Raw genomic sequence first — 19,841 nt, 5'->3', positions numbered from 1 at the left:
GACGCGCTCGTCATGGACGGAATAATGATGCTCCCTTCAGTTGGTTCTGACCCTGAATGAAACACGGCGATGATAATGAAGATAATCCTTTGAAGTAGCTGAAGATCCACAAATCACGTTCATGCTTTAAAAAAAACTATCCAAAAGAAGTCTGTTAGAACATTTTGACAGAACAGATGCTGCTTAACAAGTAAAAACAGATTTTCAACCAAAAGAAAAAGCATTTGGCATGGGGAGGTAATAATCATTAAAGGCACTGTGATGGAGTTAATTCCTACATGGGTTCTACTTTTAACTTGACCATGAAGAAGTGCTACAGAAGTTCATACTCAGATGCATCCATAGCAGTTAGAATGTTTGTGTGTCTGGACCATTGTTTAAATGCTGTAATATAGTCCATCAAGGTTGCTGCTGCTTTCACTCCAGCGTGAACACACAGTACTGATGTGAATCCAATGAACGGGTCACGTTGTGAATTTGAATCCTCCTTCTAGGTCGGTCACACCAGTGACAACAGCGGGCAGGGTCCTCAGGAGCCTGCTTTGAACAGGGCTGCAATCCAGTGGCAAATGAGCTCTCATGGAGCGTGTCCCTTTCTAAACACAGTGTTCACCTACCTATCCATTAAAGATACACAGAAACAAATTTTAACTTAAGGGCATCTATCTACAGTTTAGGCAGTAAAAAAAATCTATAAACTAAAGCAGTGTGCTCTGTGGTTGTATTAGTGTCTCCCTTATGTAGAGGTCAGCTGCCTAAAACAGTGAAAAAGTTGAAAACACACAAGAATAAAAATAGCTCTGAACAGCCGGAATGAAAGGGTATCACAGCGTTGGTATACTGAATCTCACAAACTTTATTCTGACCCTCATTTATGGCCTATTTTTAATAATAACTGCATTTTTTACTTCAGAATTCTGGCCCAGTCTTTTTTCCTGGAGTGTCCTAGGCAAACAGCCCTAGGAGAATACCAGTACGCAAGCAACTTCTGACACCTGGGGACAGGGGCAGGCACCTGCCACCGATCCTCTCTGAGCCAGGTCTTCGTTAACAAGGCAACAGCCATATCCAATTGATTTTTCTAAAACAATTTAATTAAAAACAAGCATTTAAGTTGTTACTAAATGTTTAAATCTAACTACTTGATATCAATTATTTTGAAGAAACCATTCTTTTCTCACCTAGTCATGAATTAGAAGGATGAAGTTGGGGGCGTCCTGTTAGTCAGCGCTATGCCAGGAGGTGATTTCGTCATGGAATGTAGAGTGAGTGACCCTTAAACAACAGCGGTCTCCAAAGCTAGCAGCTGGAGCTGTTCTGACAAAGGGCAGGCAGGTCTGTGTAGTCAGTAGCTTCTCGGAGAAGGGCTTACTGTCACACAGCAGAGCAACGGGTGTACTTAATGAGTCATCAGAAGTGTTTCCTTGTGTTTACTTAGTTTGATTAAGGAATGTAAAGTATATTCAGAAAGATTGCCAACAGAACTGTTTTATAAAGATTTTGGCATATAGAGAAATTAGGTCCAATCAGAAACTAATATAGACTAACTCATCTCTATACCCCAAAGCATTCTTGAACTCTGTTCCCTGTCAGTGTTGTGTTTTGTTGTGTTGTTGTTACTTTAGAGATTTATATTTCTTTTAGTTGTTTTAACATTTGCCCTTCCCGCAGACTTGCCACAGATAGCAGTGTGGTGTCTTGCTGTAGTGTTACTTTCTCAGAAGCACCAGGAAACATAACTCCCCAGACATCACAAGGCTGATGTAGGTACCTGAAGCTTCGTTTTGACACTTTGCCTCATGGTCAGTGTAGACACTCCTGTGGTTCTTCCTCATGATCTCTCCAGACTACCTGTTGAGAGTCCCTCTACCTTCCTATCCTTTCCCTGATTAAAACATGGCCATTCGAAGGCCATCAGAAGACATCAGTGCTTACTCCTGGCACAAGTAATTTCACCAGGAGATTCTTAATTCTAGAAGCAGTTACTCCTTGAGAATACAACATGGATAAGCTGTTACTCTTTTCCTCTTTTTATTTCATTTCCAGAAACATAAATCAAAGGTAAATTTGTGTACCCAACATACAACCGCGAAGGGTTATTCTTTGCATCTCCAGTTGCTAATCCTATGTTGTGGACTTAGGCAAAAAGACACCTTTGAAAAGAATCACGGATAGGTAAATGCAGTACCCACATCCTCCTACAACCACATCAGAATCACAACAAAACTATGGAGCAACCATCATTGAGATCCACCTGAAACCACCTGAATGGAAGTCCGACAGCTAGGGATGTAAAGAAGCCACATCAAGACTAAAAAGCCAAGTTCTTTGTCAGTCACATTACAGTCAGATCTATGACCATGTCATGTATAGTTTTGTCATTTTCAGACATTGTTTCACTCTGATGTGTTTGCAAATAGGTTTCATCTTAAAGATCCACGGAAAGGACTCTGACTTATTCTAAAAGAGCTATCTGAGCATAAGTTTTCAGATCACACCCTTAGACTGGATCCAGACTTACAGAACTCGAAGGAATAACTGGATTTATGGCAATACAGGCAAGTGATCTGGATAAAGAAGAATTGATCATATGGGACTGACTGAACTGAGGATAATTATTATTTTTATTACTTTTTTCAAAATATTGCTGACTTCTAAAACTTTTTTGTTTCCCAGATATAAGGAAATTTGTTTTCCTTAGAGCAGTTTGGTAAATTATACCTTTGTAAGCAACATTGAAGCATTTATATTTTTCTCCCTATCTGATCCCTCTAGAATTTGGAAACTCTTAGTGATTATTATTTAATTTTCATGGCAATATGTCTGTTTGCATGAATTCAACGAGAGTCTGTTCTCTCTATAACAGGACACTATTGGAAACTGGTTTATTAACCAAGACTTTGAGTGGCACGTCATGTTTGAGAGACATGCATAGACTCTTATGTTACCAGAAAGCTTTAAGAAATTAAGATTGACTTTGGAGGCCCTTGGAAAACCACCTGGTACCTGGCCTATTTACACAGTTCATGGCAGTCTTTCCTGGTAGGGAATGAAGGTTGCTTTCCTGGGAGATGGCGAAGAAGGAACCTCGAGACAGTAGGGGAGAACCCTGAGAACTTGAGGAATTAGCCCAAATCTGTGGATATTGCAGGCAAAATCTGGTGGTAACTATGTAGCTCAGCTGCTTTGCCCTGAAAGGTTCTTTCAAGTTCAATTTGGAGATTCCTTATGAGATTCCAGTAAAGCAGATTTAAGAGTACCTACACGATCACTTGTTACTCTCATTGCATTTGTGCATAATCAAGTGAAACTTATTGAAACTAGACTTATGCAATCAATAGTTTGATGATCTTTGAGAAAACTGAGGACAATTTTAGGGAGAGAAATTGTGTTTCCATAGAATCTATCATATATGGTTGTGGCTATTAAACTCTCATTCAGTTACTTGTCTACAAGTTTTAGTTTTCACCTGTAAACTGGACTGGATCTTGAATTTTTCTAGTTTCCTTAAATATTTAGCTATAACTCTCTGAACAATGCTTCATTTTTCTCCCACCCTTTTTTCCCCCGCCCCACTGTGTGGCCCGCTTCAGTGCCTGCAGCCCACAGGCAGAGACCAGGCAGTGGTTCCGGGCCAGGGTGCTCTGGCATGGGGCACTGTGAGAGACCCAGGGGGAGGAGCCTGCCATAAATCCAAGTCCATGCGTTTCTCCCACCCTTTGACTTGGAGTTTCTAAGAACTAAAACTTTCTGGAGCCATGCAATTGCAGATTGCAGCTAAAGGACGCACTGTGCACTTCAGAAAAGTCACCACAACAGCTCATACTCATGAACCCATCTCGGTGATGGATCGTGAGCCATGCAGAATTCACCAGAGCACCTGATGGCATCATCAAGGACTCGCACACAGCAGATGCAGAGGGTCTGCCAGATAGTCACTGCCCGCTCCATTCCAGCAAAAGGAACTTGGAACCTTACATCCAGAAATCTCAACTGACAGCCTCATGGAATCAAACTGGTTTATAATTCCTCTGATTATTAACCTTTTTTCCCTTCTGTTTTCATAGACATACCCCTTATTAAATACCTGATTACTTTAAAAAAGAAAGAAGAGAGTTATGGACTTTGAGACTACATGAATTTTGATTAAATGGTGTTGCTTATCATTTGTGCATGTATCTCCTCCCTGCCCCTATTCTTAAAGGCAGAGACTGTATCTTGCTGGTCACAGTATCCCTTACACCTAGTGCAATGCCAGGACAAATCAAGGATTCTATAAGTATTTGTGAGAGAAGTGATTGTAGTTTTATATAAAACACAGTGCAGTGATTTCTAACCATTGGATAGTCTTTGTGAGCTCGTATGAACAACTTAATATAATATATAGAATTGTGAATGTGTGAGGATGTATCTGTCCTTCCGAGAGAGAGAGAGAGAGAGAGAATCTATAGCTTTAATCATTTCAGATGGATCTGTGTCCTCAAAATATTGAAAGCTATATACCGAGGACTCCTCTAGAGTGGAGCCTTGCACTTGGTTGTTTCAATTACAATAAACAGAAAACTTAGGAGAAAGGATTTTTCTCTCGCCAGAACACTTTCATTCACTGAGGCCTTGCTGCATGCTAGACTCTGTGCTGGATTCAGGGGTGTGGCCCCCAGTAAGACAGATGTGGGCCATGCCCTCATGGAGCCCAGAATTTGGCAGGGAAAACAAATATTGGACCCATGATGATATAGACTATGAAATGCTTTATTCAAAATTATATACTAATTGTGTTTAGGTGTAGAAGACATACTCTATAGATTTGCCATGTGTGGCAAAGTCAGAAGGTGGATCAAGATGAAATTTGCTAAGATTCATGGATTCTTGTTTTGGTCAAGACTGTGCTAAATATACTGGGGACAGTAAAAATGAGTAAGGCATGCATCCTGCCCTGAAGGAATCTCTAACCTAGTATAGTGGTTCTCAACTCTGGCTACACACTAACATCATCTGAGGTGAGAAGAGGAAAAGTAGGCAACTGCCGTGTTCTCACTCAGATGGAAACTGCTAAAATGGCATAGACACTTCAGAGAAAGGTCTTGAACTTTCTTATAAAATTAAACATGTACTTACCCTGTGATCCAGCAATTCAAGAAAAATGAAAACATATGTTACTAGAATATTCTGAACAGCTTTATACATAATAGATCAAAACAAGAAAGAACCCAAATGAAGGGGTAACAGATGAAGGGGTAAACTGTGGTGTATTCATATAACGTGATACTTAATAAAAAGGAACAGACTGCCAGTACACACATCAAGAATGAAGGAAGCTCTATACAAACCTGTGCAACGCATGATTTTCTTACGTGAAGTTCTAGTGTAGGCAGAACTACTCTACGATGCGGGGAGAAGGCGACAGTGGCTTACTCTGAGGATGCGAGGATTGGAATTTCCTAGGAATGGGCTACACATACACACGCACGCTTCCTCACTGGCTCGGGTACCCCGAGAGCTCAGACCTGGCCTTTATCTCTCATCACATTTATTGGGGTGACATTATTAAGAGTACATAGGCTTTAAGTGTACATTTCTGTGACACATGATCTGCTGTGTTGTGTTGTGTACGCACCACCCACAGTCAAATCATCTAATATTTCTAAATGTTGGGGAAAATGTCACTGTCAGAGCTGTAAACAGAAACTGGAGTTCTTCTTCCTGCTCTGCCTTCCTCCCCCTCATCAGTTTCAGATCTCTGGGATGGGACCCATGTGCATTTTAAAAAGCTCCTCAAAGGATTCTGATACCGACTGGGATTTGAACTGTCAAACGGAAGAAAGTACAAGAGAAAGTGTATCAGCTTCCTATTGCTGTTGTAATAAACTACCACCAACTCAGTGGCTTAAAACAACACAGACTGATTACCTCACTGTTGTATAGGCCAGAGGTTTGGATTGGCCTGGATTCTTTTTCTGCCCCAGGTTTTGTAAGACAAAATCAAGGGGTAGGCAGGCTTATGTTTCTTTCTAGAAGTTCTGAGGGTAAGTCCACTGCCAAGCCCATTCCAGTTGTCGGCAGAAATCCGTTCCGTGTGGTTGTAGGACTGAGGTCCCATTTCCACGTTGGCTGTTGGCTAGGAGTCACTGTCAGGTTCTGAAGGCCACCCACATCCCTTGGCTTCTGGGCCCCTTCTGTCCTCACATCCAGCGTTGGCAGGTCAGGTCCTCACTCTTCATTCTCTCTGACCCCTTTCTGCTCCACCTGTCCTCTGCTCTCCTCTGCTGGTGCATCCCTGAGTGACACGTTGGTCTCCCTTCTTCGTATGCTTTGAAGGTGCATTTACATTGAGCCCCCCCCCCCAATAATCTAGAATAATCTTTCTGTGTTAAGGTCAGATGATTAATCTTAATTCTGTCCACAGAGTTCCTTGCCAGCAACACCTAGATGAGTGTTTGATTAAATAACCAGGGGATGAGGAGAATCTTGGGGGGCCAGCACCTTATAATTCTGCCCACACAAAAGAGGTCCATATAAAATGCTGAGGGCTCTCAATAAAGATAAATGCCTTCCAACTGGGGAGCATCTGGGAGACCTCCCTCGAAGCAGTAGCATTTACTTGTCATTTGAAAGGCAGCTCTGGTGGATGCTGTGCAGCCCGAATAGGTGGGAGTAAGAGTTTAAGTGCCCGTGTGGAGAAAGGAAAGGTGCGATGCACTCAGAATGGTCCTTGGTCCCGTGAGCGCTCTCCACGTGTGCTAGTTATTGTTTACCCCGAGCCATTGAGGCTCGGTGCACAATCAGATTTTCTTTGTAGATCAAAGTAGAAAAACAGAATGTCAAAAACTACAAACTTAATTATTTTTAAAGGACTGGGGCAATTTTGTACTGTGATTCCTGTATCACCTTCTCTTTGGCCGTTAGAACCCACATGAAAGTCTGTATTTCCATATTGCCAAACCTTTTGAAACTCCTTATCTACTGATGAAAACCAGAGGGTGTGGCCTTGCATACAAGTGTACCATCTCCCTTTGTAATTCCCATGGCAGCTGACTGACTGACCGCTTCAGGGGACCTCATACCCTGCTGTGTGTGGATGGCAACATCAGCACTATCTTCGCTTCTTCGGGGCGACGCTGTGGTCCTGGGGCATCTGTCAAATCACTGCAGCCTTATCAACTGATTTTTTTTTTTTAGTAATTCCACATAAAGGAAAAAAAAACCTTTTTATATACATTAATTAGTCTGAACCACTTATCTTCCTTTTTACCTATTTATAAGCTTTTATTTTTAATTTGAGAGAGAGAAACATTCATTGTTGTCCCACTTATTTATACATTGGTTGATTCTTATCTGCCCCTTGACTAAGGATTAAACCCACAACCATGACATATCAGGATGGTGCTCTAACCACCTGAGCTACCCAGCTAGGGCTGTATAAGCTTTTCAAAGGATTCTGCATACCTTTTTATTTTGAAATGCATGCATCTATACAAAAAAGTCTTAGAATACCTCCTATCAACCTTTTAAGAATACAAAGGATGTAACTGCCAATGGTGATTTTTATTCAACCTTAGGATCTGTCCATAAGGGCTAAAATAATGAAACTAGCACAGCTAGCTGGTATTTTTTGGCAAAGCTGGATATGAGAAATAGAATTCAAAAGGGAAGGCATGGTGACAAAAAGCCAAGGGGTCTTTTAATGAAGATCAACAAATGTCACTTTCCTTGTGTGACTCACATTTTGCTCTTCAAACTTCTAGTGCACGCTCAGCATGCCAGAGTCTTTCCAGAACTTTCTTCCTGTCCCTTGCCAGTGTGTGTTTTCTTTCCTTTTTCTTTCCACCTTCCACTCAAACCTGAAGTGTTGGTGAGGATGATTAGGGAGGCCTACCAAAGGAAACCCATTCTTTTGTGCCATTTTTTTTTTTACTAGTTTGGAGAGGAGAGAGAGTTTTTTGTGCATTCTGAGTAAATAGTATACAAGCAATTCATACGGTAGTTAATGTAGCCAGTTAGCACCTGCTGGGAAGCACTGCCTCCCTACCTGGTTGCAGTCTTCTTGTCACCACCCTGCCAGGGTCTCTGATGGTGGTTTATTAAAGCTTTATGCTCTCCTATTCAGAGATTCCAGAGACTGTTTCTGATTCCACCTTTCACCATTGTGTTCCTGCTTTAATATACAAAGGTGTATTTTCTGGTAGCTCAAACAGATTGCTATAGCTTTCACTTACTTCTTCTCTCCATATTTCCACAGTGCTAGCCCACCACATCAGTTTGCATATATTTTCCTGTGGGCAATATTGAATTAAAACTACATAGGACCATGCCCTGGCTGCCATAGCTCAGTGGATTGAATGCCAGCTGAGAACCAGGCATCACAGGTTTGATTCCCAGTCAGGGCTCATGCCTAGGTTGCAGGCCATGGCCCCCAGCAACTGCACATTGATGTTTCTCTCTCTCCCCCTCTCTCCCTTCCCTCTCTAAAAGTAAATAAATAAAATCTTTAAAAAAATACATAGAACCAATCGTGCAGAAACTCTCTTAGGTAATTTCTTCAGGCTCTTACAGTTTCCTTATTTTTAATACTTAATTAAAAGCTTACTGTAAAGACCCTTCTAGTGCTGTTAACGTCCAGTAAGTGGTATATATTTATGAAAAGGCCCAGTTCCGATTTATGGTGTGTTTTTACGTCATCATTATTAAGCACAGAGGATTATTTTTCGATGTTTGTATTCAAGAAACCCTTCTCAACCTTAAAAAATCAATAGGTTTCTAAATTTCACATTATTTCCTCTGAGCAAAGGAGGCTATAAGCCAGCAATTCTGAAACTATTGCTTTATGTATACACTACAATTAAATAACCGAATATACCACGGATGGTAAGAGCTAGTTTCTCTCTATGGAAGAAAGAAACTACAAATGAGGAAAGGAGGGAAAGCTAAAATGAACCTTGTCGTGTTAGATTGGAATTGAAGTTACCAGTGTGAATTCATAGTTGTTAATGTATAGACCGGTACAGAAGCGTAGCTGGGTATGTGTTTCTGGGTTGGTATGCACACAGACATTTCTTAACTCGGCCTGCTGAGAGGATCCAGAAGCAGTGACCAACCCAGCATCCGCAACGCGGTTTCTAAACACCATTTACTAGTAAAAGCAACCAGGGTTCCTTGGAGAGAAGCGTTTGGTGTTAGACCCAGGGCAGGGAGAATGCAAGAGGGGGCTAGAACGTCTGCCTTGTGGTGCCAGAAAATTACGAAAGAGCTCAGTGAGGAGGGAGGCATGCCAAAAGGCCAGCCTGGCCAGCCTTGGAGGAGCTCCTCATGGCCAAGGCTGGAACAATTTGGGCAAGAAAATGATAGTTTTAGATCATGCCCCATAGAACAAAATAATTTCCCATCGAATAACTAAATGAATGGTGGGGAAGGGACAGGCTTTTCTTACAGAAGAAGTTTACTTAGTAAACATAAGAGCAAGGAGGGAACGAGAAAATCACCAGGAGTCAGACTCCACAGACTCGCGGGGGACTGCTGGCGTGGGTGGGCCTGAGAAGACTGGGCTGAACGGACTAAATCAGTCGGAGGACGCCAAGCCCTGGATGGTGTCACTCATGTAAGATATAAAACTGAAGCTCCCAGACACAGGCAGAGGCAAGAGGGGAGGAGCGGAGTAAAGACTAAAGGGGGCAAACATATGATGACAGAAGATGATCTGACTTTGGGCGGCGGTGGGCACACAGTGCAGAGCACAGATCCCGTGTCACAGAAGTGTGCACTCTAGCCTATGTGACCCCATTGACCAGTGTTGCCCCAATAAATTTGATTAAAAAGTAAAATAAAATCAGTAGGTGAAAGGTTGAGGGGAAACAGGATGTTTGCATAGCCTGAAACTGTCCCTCCCAAAATACTAATTACAAAGGGAAAAATAGTAAATTTACTGTGTAAACACCCGGCTCATGCCACCTCCACCAGGTGATCAAGGTCAACGCCAACAGTGACAAGGCATATGGATGTCACAAACCAAAGTGTCTGATATGACACAAGAGAAAGGACACAGTGTTTTTTCTGTGATACCCTTCCCTGAATGCCTGCCCTGAGTGTGAACATGAGAAAGCACCAGGCAAACGCAAACTGAGGAGTCCACTGCAGAATAACTGACCCGCCCTGCAGAAGTGTCAAGGTTGTGAAAGACTGAGAAACTGTCACTGATTGGAGGAGAACAAGAAACCACAACTACTAAATGGAGTGTATGGTCCTGGAGTAGGAAAAGGACAATAATAGAAAAACTGGTAGAATTCAAAGAAGATCTGTATTTTAGTTAATACCATGCCAAGGTTCACTTCCTGGTTTGGCAATTACAGTGTGGTCATGTAAGACATTAACATTAGGGAAGGCAGGTGAAGGGGGTACAGTCATTCCCTGTACTTATTCAACTTTTTATAAATCTTTATTATATTTTTATATTACCATTTGTCTCCCTTATACCCCACTTCCCTCTACCACAGTTGCCACACTGCCGTCTGTATCCATGAGTCCTTTTTCCTTTTTGCTTGGTTGCTCTACCCCAGAGCTGTCAGCCTGCTCGCTCTCTCTTTGTGAGTCTGTCTCTGCTTTGCTTGTTAGTTCAGTTTGTTCATTAGATTCCACATATGAGAGAGATCACATGGTATCTGTCTTTCTCTGGCTGGCTTATTTCATTTAGTATAATGTTCTTCAGGTCCATCCATGCAGTCGCAAAGGGTAAAATTTTCTTCTTTTTTTACAGCCGAGTAGTATTGCATTGTGTAAGTGCCCCATAGTTGTTTTATCCACTCATCCACTGATGGACACTTGGACTGCTTCCATGTCTTGGCAATTGTAAATAACACTGCAATGAACTTAGGGGTGCTTTTAGAAGTCTAAAGTTATTATAAAAGAAAAAAGATGCTGGATACTTAAATGTACAGAGAAATGTGTAAAAAGACATTAGTTGCAGCATTATTCCCAATAACAAAAAATTGGAAAATAGTGCAGATGTTCATCATTCAGGGATTAGCTAAATTTTTATATTCAGATAATTAATAGAGCTATTCAGAAGAATCACAGAGTGCATTGTACTGATGCATATGTGATATTGAAGGAAGAGGGTCCAGGGTATGTACCTCCATTCAGGCTGCCTGGATTCTCATCCCATCCCCAGTACTTAAAACTAACTCTGCAACCTTGGGCAAAGTGTTCCTCTTCTCTCTGTTCATGAGTTTTTCTCATCTGTAAGTTGGGAATAATAATATAGTATCTACATACGGCTCTGGGGAGTAAATGTGAAAACCCATGCAGAGCACTCAGGTTAAGACTTAGGACATAATATCGATAAAATATTAGAGCTTTATTATGTTCTAGGAATAAATGGGGGAATAACCCCAACATAACAGTAGGTATCAAAAGGTGCCATTTCTGTTTTTCAAAAATTCATGTGTATGACTCTCAAAGCTTAGATATGAATGTGTTACTTACTGGTGGTGGTATTTGGGGGGCAGAGGGCAGAAAGTAGGGGAACTTCCACTAAGTTAAACATTTAGCATTTTATTTTACATTAAGTATATAGTTAGAGAAGTATGCATAGTAGCCTTTAAAAGATACTGCTAGCAATTATTAAATAGAAATCACTAAGAAACAAAAACTGTATCTCTACTGCTAAAGGAATTAGGTAGTCATTCTAGGTAAGTCTCCATGATCATATGACCTGTCATCTGTCATTGTGGAAAGTGTAAGAGGCCTGACTCTGCTCTCAGCCTCGTAAAATTCAGAACTCGTCAGTCTCTGTAATCCCCTGGAAGGTGGTGCTTTACTTGGAACATGAAAAAGTTGATGGCTCTCACCCGTAGTTCTAGGCTGTGAAAGGTTATTGTTGAGGATGGTTGTGACCAGCCCTTTGTCTTCATGGGAAATAAACCAGAAGGCCTAATTGTAGAGTTGAGCCAGAAATAAGTAATTCCAGTAATTTTCATTAGAATGATTAAACCCTGGAGTGTAGCACCAAAATGATGTACTATCCAGGCCTGTCATTAAAGAATAGGATAGATGTCAACTGCTCTTTGATTCCCAGGTTGTGGAGGCCCAAGTTACAGTGCAGGCCAGGATTCACTAGCATCTTAACAAAAGCCAACTATATACAGCCTGTACATGGCATATTTTTCAAAGAAAATGTTTATGTTCATATTTTGGATATGACATCGCTTTTTATGATTATAAAGGTTTTCATCATGGGGGGGTTTCCCATGCTTGCTTTAGTGCCTGTTCTGAAGTCCTTTCTAGTGCTAGGGCGCTAAGCCTGACCACCGCGCTTTAAGAAAGCACAGGTCTGTGCACAGATGTACAGCCCCCCTGGCTTCATGGTTTGGGCTGTCCTGGGTTTCTAAAAGGACCCCAGGCTCGAGACAGGGTGAAATGTCAAAAAGTAGTATATTGCAGGAATATGAGAAGACCAGTTCAAGAAATTAGAATGAAAATCAGGAGGAATAGGAGATAGTGTCAGGGAGAGAGGGAATAACTAGTTCATTTCTGTCTTCTCTTGCATTTGTAATTCCTTTCTCTATGCCCTTCTAATATACTTCTCAAATGTGAACCACCAAAGCTTTCCAAGGGAAAAAGTAAAATTGTTGAAAGCTTAATTTTCCTCATCTGACTTTTGGTAATGTTTTTACATATCTTTCACCCTGGTTTTCTTAAACGCTTGTGTAAATAAACACTAGCTACCGGTTGATCTGCTAATGTAAGATCATTTAGATTTCATTTAGTTTCCACTTTCTCCTTCAGGGCTCCACCTGCGTTTCTCTTCTGTTTCCAACAGTCACAGTCTCATCCGTGCTAACTGGATGGCAGAGCGTGTTTCTTTTATGATAAAATTAGATGCAATGCAATGAAGCCTATATTGTGGTGTTGCAGTCTCCAGATAGAGGTGGCATCCTAAAATGCAGTGTGCTGCTGATTCTGGTAAATAATTTTAGCATGAGGTTGGGTTTTAGAATATTACATTTTAAAGGTACTGGTTTATATAGCTTGTGCCAACATGTAATTGTAGCATTTATGCATGAATAATAGCACAGCTGCAGTGTTTGTACAATATTCCACGTCTTGCAAATACTTTGGTTTTTTAGATGCTAGGATTTTAATGTCAGATAAAATTGGCAGGCTGTAGTGGGCACTGCCGCTGGGAGCCACTGCTGCGAAGTTGTGATGACAGCAGCAGGCCCAAGGGAAAGAGCCACATACTCTTGGAGTTTCATCATTTTGAGTATAGTTCTGACCCTGCCACTTAACTGGCTTTGTGTGACAAGTTATTGAAGCTTTCTGAGGCTCCTTTCTCCAGCTGTACAATGAAGATGATGTTCCTTCATTTGAACAGTTGTCATAAGGGTCACATTAGATTATGTGTCAAAGTGTCCGGCACATCCTCTGGCTAATGACTAGTACCGACAAGCCCTTTCCCCACCCCACTTGTTCTGATCCACCTCTGGCTCAGTGTCGTGTTGTCTAAGAGTTTGAAAAACAGACAAGAAATACAAAGTTTCTTTTGATACTGGATTTGAAAATCCTTATCAGTTTTCTTTCTTCCTTTCATTCCTCCATTTATTGTAGACTGTGTGCCAGGCATCAGATAAGTCCTCTGTTCCTTGAGAGGCACTCGGACTGCTGCGCACTCAGGAGAGACTAGAGACCCTGGGGGAAGCCTGAGGCAGCGGTGCTGCGTGCACCCTGCGAGCGAGGAGGTGAGGGAGGCTGGGGGGGGCCTCACAGAGGGGAGTGAAGTGATATTTAAGCAAAATCAGGAGGAATAGGAGATAGTGTCAGGGAGAGAGGGAATAACTAGTTCATTTGGATTTGGGGGTGGATGACAGAGGCTTTCTAGGTGACTCCTGAGAGTGAGGTGCCTGCTGGTGCCATTTCACTGTGATTAAGAATGCAAGAGCACTTTTATTAGAACTGGAGGGAATCGTAAAAGGCCATCTTGTCTGATAGCCCTGAATTTTCAGATGTGGAAACTGAGGAACTATTAAGGGGAGGCTCAAAGAGGAGTTGAGACTTCTTCAAGGCCTGTCACACTCCCCTGGGTATAATAGGAGTACAATCATTTGATTGTTAAAAGGGGCCCTAAAGAACAGGACTGAGAGTTTGATGTGTTCTGCCTGAGAATTTTACACAGGAGGCACCAAGGCATTTCTCTTTGTAGCAAGAGAAGGTCACCGCAAGCTGTCAGAATTGAGGAGGAGGAATGAAGGGGGAGGGTTGGGGGTGGTCTGAGGTCAGATCCTGAGGCGAGAGTCGGTTGCCGAAACCTAGTGCTGGTCGAAGCAGTGTGGGATGACCCAGACCCAGTCCACGGCAGAGCTGTCAGCGTGGAGCCCTGGGCAGTGTCCCGTTCCATGGGCCTGCCCCAGATCAGAGCTGGGAACAGGAGACAAGGAAACAAAGCCAGTGTGGATGTGCAGTTGGTCCAGGGCAGTTCACGGACAGCAGCTGTGTTCAGGTGGCCTGACGCCCCTCCTGCTGGCCGGCCCAACTCCATACTCTCCACCGTTTGGCTGATGTCTTTCAGTTTCGTATCTCTGAGCTTTCATGAAGAGGAGAGTTACCAAGCCGTATTTCATCCCAGATTTGATCGTACACTATTTTGGGTCACATGAAATGTCTTTTCTAGAGAAGAACTTAAAAGACTTTACAAGCAGTTGCTCTCGGTCACACACTGAATAGAAGGAGCCAGTACCAGTAACACGTTGCAGTGAGGATGTAAGCAGGGAACACTCGCTCAAGCAGTGGGAATGAGAGCAGATCCAAGTAGGCCAGAATCAAAGTGAAACATAAACCCCACTTTACAAGGTAGTTTTGTGCATCTTTTTTACTAAAGTTTAATGATATTATGGCTATAAGACTAGGAAAGGTATAATGGACTAGAGAATAATCTGTACCCTGGGGGAATTTAAAAGGACATACTTTTTTCCTTTTCAAACCTCTATCTGCAAGACTGATTGATAGTCTTACACATATAAGACTTTTTGAGTAATGCAGTGTATTGAAAATAACACAGCAGAGTACCTGGGTTCAAATGCTGGTTCCGCCGTTTTCTAGTAGTGAGGCCTAATTTCCTCACTTGTGAACTAAGGCAGCATTTCTTGTGTAGCAGCTGAGTGTCCGAGTCGTCTGGAAGGAGTTATGAAGACTGCCCAGAGCAAACAGAATACTTCCAGCCTCCACCCCAGAAAGTGTGATTTTAATCAGTCTGCAGTTTGATTGGGATTGTTGTTAAAGCTCCCCAGGTGATTCTAATGGACACTAACCCCAGACCAGGTGACTCTGAAGTCCCTTTCAGGTTCTAATATTCTGCAATTTGAGATTTTTTAAGTGTCATCTAACCCAACCACACATAATCAACCCTTATTTGAAAGGAAGCATCTTGTTTTTATGTTAACATTCATGTTGAAAGGATGTTTATTATATCATCAGAAATCTCAGATTCTTAAAAAGTTTTTCCTGATATGCAGCCAATTTTCTTTTGGAAAAACAGATAATAAATCTAATTCTTTCTTTATTTGATGATCTTTCTGATATTTGAAGATGACTTTTATGATTCACATATTTAGCTTTTGAGGCCAAATACTCTCCATTTTTTATCTCTGGTTCATGTGATACTACTTCCATGTCCCAATGCCCTGCCTGTCCTGCTTTGCAGCTAACCTGGGTTGCTGTCACTCCGTGAAGTGTCTTCCTGGAGTTGAACCTGACCCCTGGATGATCAGAGGAGAGAGCAGGCCAGGGAGTGTGGTGACCATCCTCCTCTGAGACTCTTGTCTGAGCACAGGGTTAAGCAGAGTCCCTGGTTTTAGTAAGTAGTTCATTATCAACAACACTCACCAGTCTACAGGTACAGCCACTAATAAATAAAGTGGATGACAGAATCCCTGCTATCTTTGAATTCTTGTGTGTATGTACCAGGCATGGTTCTAGTGTTTAAATACAACCATACTTGAACAATAACATAATTAAAAATAAATATATTGTACATTTAGTTCTTGCAATAAGCCTATGAGTAGGTACCATTATTATTTTCATTTTATGGTTAAAAGAAGAAATAAGGCAAGGAGTACAGAAGGTAAGTAGCTTGCCTCTGATTTCTCAGTAAGTGGCAGAGCTAGAATGTGAGTAAATCGGGCATCTTACTGCAGAACCTATAACCCTTTAACCTTTCAGTAGACGTCTCACCTGTAATATAAGAACATTGGTTTCTTAGGACCTCTCCACCTTCAAGTTCTTAAGTTTCTATGTGAATAGTAGTATACTACTACTATTAATGCTATGTGACTAGTAGTATGTTTGTGCCAGTCAGTTTAACTTAGTGTATTCCAATAAAACACTCTCTGGTCCCTTAGGTCTACCTAAAGTAACAAAGCCAAGGGTTTCTCATTTATTTTGTTCTAAATCACAGACATCATTGCCTAAATTTGCATAACGAACCACTCTTTTTACTTTATAGAACTACTACGTAAATGTGTACATGGGTGCGTGCATGCATACATATATAACATAAAGGAATTTAGATTCTGTCCATTCATCTAGCACCTGCAAAGTATAGAGAGAGCCTGTTCTGAACCTCACATATTCCATAGAATTCTCCAGCTCTAGAGTTTCAGGTATTGTGACTTGTGAAGTCAGTTACCCTTAGCTTGTAAGTGCGGAAGATGTGGGTTGAAGAAATTATATGGAGAGTATAAGGTTTATACGCACACCTAATTAGGTAAACTAGATTATAGGAGATGTGCCCAAATTTGTTATAATTACATACTGTTTTTAAGAAACTTCAAGTATTTCAGAAGCTACTTTCCTTAAAAACAATTTATATGCTAATTATGTTATTTTTATTCTTAAAGGAGATTTTTAATGAATTCTGCTAGGCAGTCTTTGTTCAATTTTTCCAAATAAGTTTCCTAAAACATAATTTTATTATTCAGATGAGTGTTTCTTCAGCTGCCTGAAATAGGAAGTTTCTGACTCTATCATTGAAAAATCATTTGGAGAACCCTTGTTGATATCCAATAATCCTTTGTGTTTCCACAGTTTCACCAGCCTGAGAAATTTATATTGATTCTAACTCTTCATGAATATTATTTCTTAGTCCTTGTCTGATTCATTCTGAAAGCTTAATCTTTCTATGTAAGGCATATACACTTGAGTTTTGCCAATAAAAACATGCTGTGGGGAATAGAAACATTTCAGAAAAAAAATTGACCTTGTAGAACCCATTCTCTCCATCTGATTGCTTCATTTTAGCTTCAAATATGTTTGTGTGATTGATAACAGAATATAAAGTATAAAGGCTGCAAATACATATTTGTATTCACTGGGAATCTTAGCCTAGAGTACTGGGCCTACTTCTGTTCAGAATTTTGCAGACCATGTGCCAGCTCAATATATTTTTCTGAATTAGTCTTGCGAGCATCTCCGCCATCAGTTGTGATTGTGTATGCTAAGGTTTGGGTGTTCTTGTGTATATTTGCCAGTGTTACCCTCTGAATCATTGGTGTCAGGAGCATAAAGAAAAGCATACTCTTTGATCTATAGATCTGATTTTCCCTTGAACAGCAAAGGTTTCCCTTTAATAGCAGGATTTTAAGTTTTCATCTCACACGGGGACTGTTGCTTTTATAGCACAGAAAGGCTTTGTTAAGGGTGCTGCTGTTCTTTGGAAGCTTTTGATTTTAGCCATAGAAAGAGTGATTTAACACCTTATGAAGCACAGGATGGGAAGCTGAGATCTTCCTTTCCTTTCGCTGACTTTCCTGTTACAGTCATATATTCCTAGACAGATGGGGCTGGGGGGAGCGTGAAGATGGTCTAACCCAGTCACCTCGTTCTATAGGTGACACTGCCTGGCACTGTGCACTTGTTTCCTTTATGTCTCTCCATGACATGGGAAGCTCCACAAGGGCAAGGACCCGATTTGCTTGGTTAGCTGGTGGGTCCCAGAGCTCCAGTAGGTACTCAGTTCAGGTTTGCTGAGCAAAGGGAGAACCCAGGATTTGGGAAGAGAAAAGACTTGCCCAAGACTTCCAGCCTATACATAGCAGAAGCTGACCTAGAAACTTCATCTTCCGACCACAAATTTTGTGACTTCCATGATTTAAAAAAAAAAAAAGACTTCAATTTGAGAGTCTAAATTATTTGGGGGCCTTAATCTGTATAGAAAATCACAGTTTACATTTATTAGATACTATGTCTCAGGTATATAAACTACTTATTTCATTGAACCATTGTAGGACAATTGAGTGATTAAAGGTATTTTTGCCCATATTTTTCATAGGTGATTTAGACTTTGAAAGATTAATTTATACAGAGTCAGAGCCAGGATTCAAATCTTTTTTCTGCCTCCAAGTCTAGTGATCTTTCTACTTTTGCCTTTTGCGTGGGGATCGATGTTTGTCAATGTGAAAAATTGTCCAAGCCCATAAGTAACAGCAACAGAAATTATTTAGCCAGTGCTAACTATGGTGCAGACCTTAATACCTGTAGAATTTCATTAAGTAAGTGCTGGTTTAGCTTAGAGATCTTTATTTAAAAGGCAGTAAAAGAAGCATTGCTTCCAGAGCCTTTCATCTGTGTAATCAGTCTTGGCCTCCTGTGTGGTCTAATTTGAAAGGCTTTTCTGCTCCCTTATCTTTTTCTTATTTTCCCATAATTGGGCTTGAATTTCCTCATTTCTGGTCCTAAATGAGTTTCAGCTTTTGAGGCTTTCCCTCCTGAATTACAGATGTCCCTGAGATGGAATGGTATTAAAACTTTGCTGGAAGAAAGACTTGCCTTTCTTTGTGTTTATTAAAGACAATGGAGACAAATGAGAACAAATGAGAAAATGAGGCCACTGTCACACGGCACAATGGCTCACGTGCTTTCAAAGTGATAAACTTCTTCTTGCCCAATGAGATTTTTGTCCAGGCTCCACTGGACCAGTGCCTCGGGCTCAGGATGTTCTCCTCACACCTTCTCTCTGGTGTGTAAGCCCATCTGCAGCCACTTTTTGGCAAAGGTCGAGCACGAGTAACAGCCCTGTTTCCTGTACTCAAATTCAGAGGTTTCAGGAGGGGCAGCATGCTGCAGCATTGCACTTCCACGCAGGGGAGAGGCAGCTGCCTGTGCGCGGGACTGACTGCGTCACTACCTTCGTTTGTTTGTTTTATTTCTCAACTGGGGATATTCCAACACTTGTTTCTGTTAGGACAATAGGTTAGAAACATTGGTCTTTTAAAATCATGACCCTAAGGAGTAGAACCTCTCATTCTTTAAAAAGAACATTTTATTTTTTCCTACCTTTTTACAGTTTTTACCTGGTACCAAACCCTTGTCTCTTTTGGCATAAAATGTACATTTAGCCAAAGGTACTAAGAGGCACACTGGTGGTTCTGCCACCTCATTCTTTCGTGTTCTCCTTCTGTATTTTTGAAGAATCCTAATTAGTGTTTGTGATCAAGGTTGCTGTCTACAAAGATACAGCCTGCACTGCATCTTCCATCTGTTCATTCTGTTTTAGCTGAACAGTCAAGGGCAAGAGATGGAGTATATTGGCAAGAAAAGGCGCTTAATTCTGGTCATCTTTCATTTTCTTTCTCTTGATTTCTTCCATGTTATTCTGTTTTCCAGCAACGGGGTTTGTGGTGGATTATTTGCAAAGACGGCCACCTGAAGTTTTCCCCATCCCTGTATGCACACGCTGTCCTACTCATCAAGAAGCAGAGTCTCTGTCCCCTCCCCTTGAAGTCTGGGCTGGCCTAGGGTGACAGAATGTGGCAGAAGTGATGTGTGACAATTGCAGACTTTAAGAAAGGGCAGTTTCT

At 41.3% G+C, this 19,841-nt stretch overlaps 1 protein-coding gene, 1 long non-coding RNA gene and 1 other non-coding gene across 4 annotated transcripts in view; 2 read left to right on the top strand and 1 right to left on the bottom strand.

The window, feature by feature from the left end:
- Nucleotides 1–19,841, top strand: part of PSD3 (pleckstrin and Sec7 domain containing 3) — a 536,273-nt gene that overhangs the window by 350,033 nt on the left and 166,399 nt on the right. The gene's annotated exons all lie outside the window — the stretch shown is intronic.
- Nucleotides 3,574–3,705, bottom strand: LOC114509015. The gene has a single exon (XR_003685584.1). It is a non-coding gene; the product is annotated as a small nucleolar RNA SNORA42/SNORA80 family (small nucleolar RNA).
- On the top strand, nt 3,911–9,501 carry LOC118497410. Its single transcript, XR_004899935.1, has 3 exons — nt 3,911–3,922; nt 6,620–6,624; nt 9,075–9,501. It is a non-coding gene; the product is annotated as an uncharacterized LOC118497410 (long non-coding RNA).

This window comes from Phyllostomus discolor, chromosome 11 (assembly GCF_004126475.2).
Source record: "Phyllostomus discolor isolate MPI-MPIP mPhyDis1 chromosome 11, mPhyDis1.pri.v3, whole genome shotgun sequence".
Taxonomy (NCBI): Eukaryota; Metazoa; Chordata; class Mammalia; order Chiroptera; family Phyllostomidae; genus Phyllostomus; species Phyllostomus discolor.
This window is presented reverse-complemented; position numbering and strand designations above follow the sequence as displayed.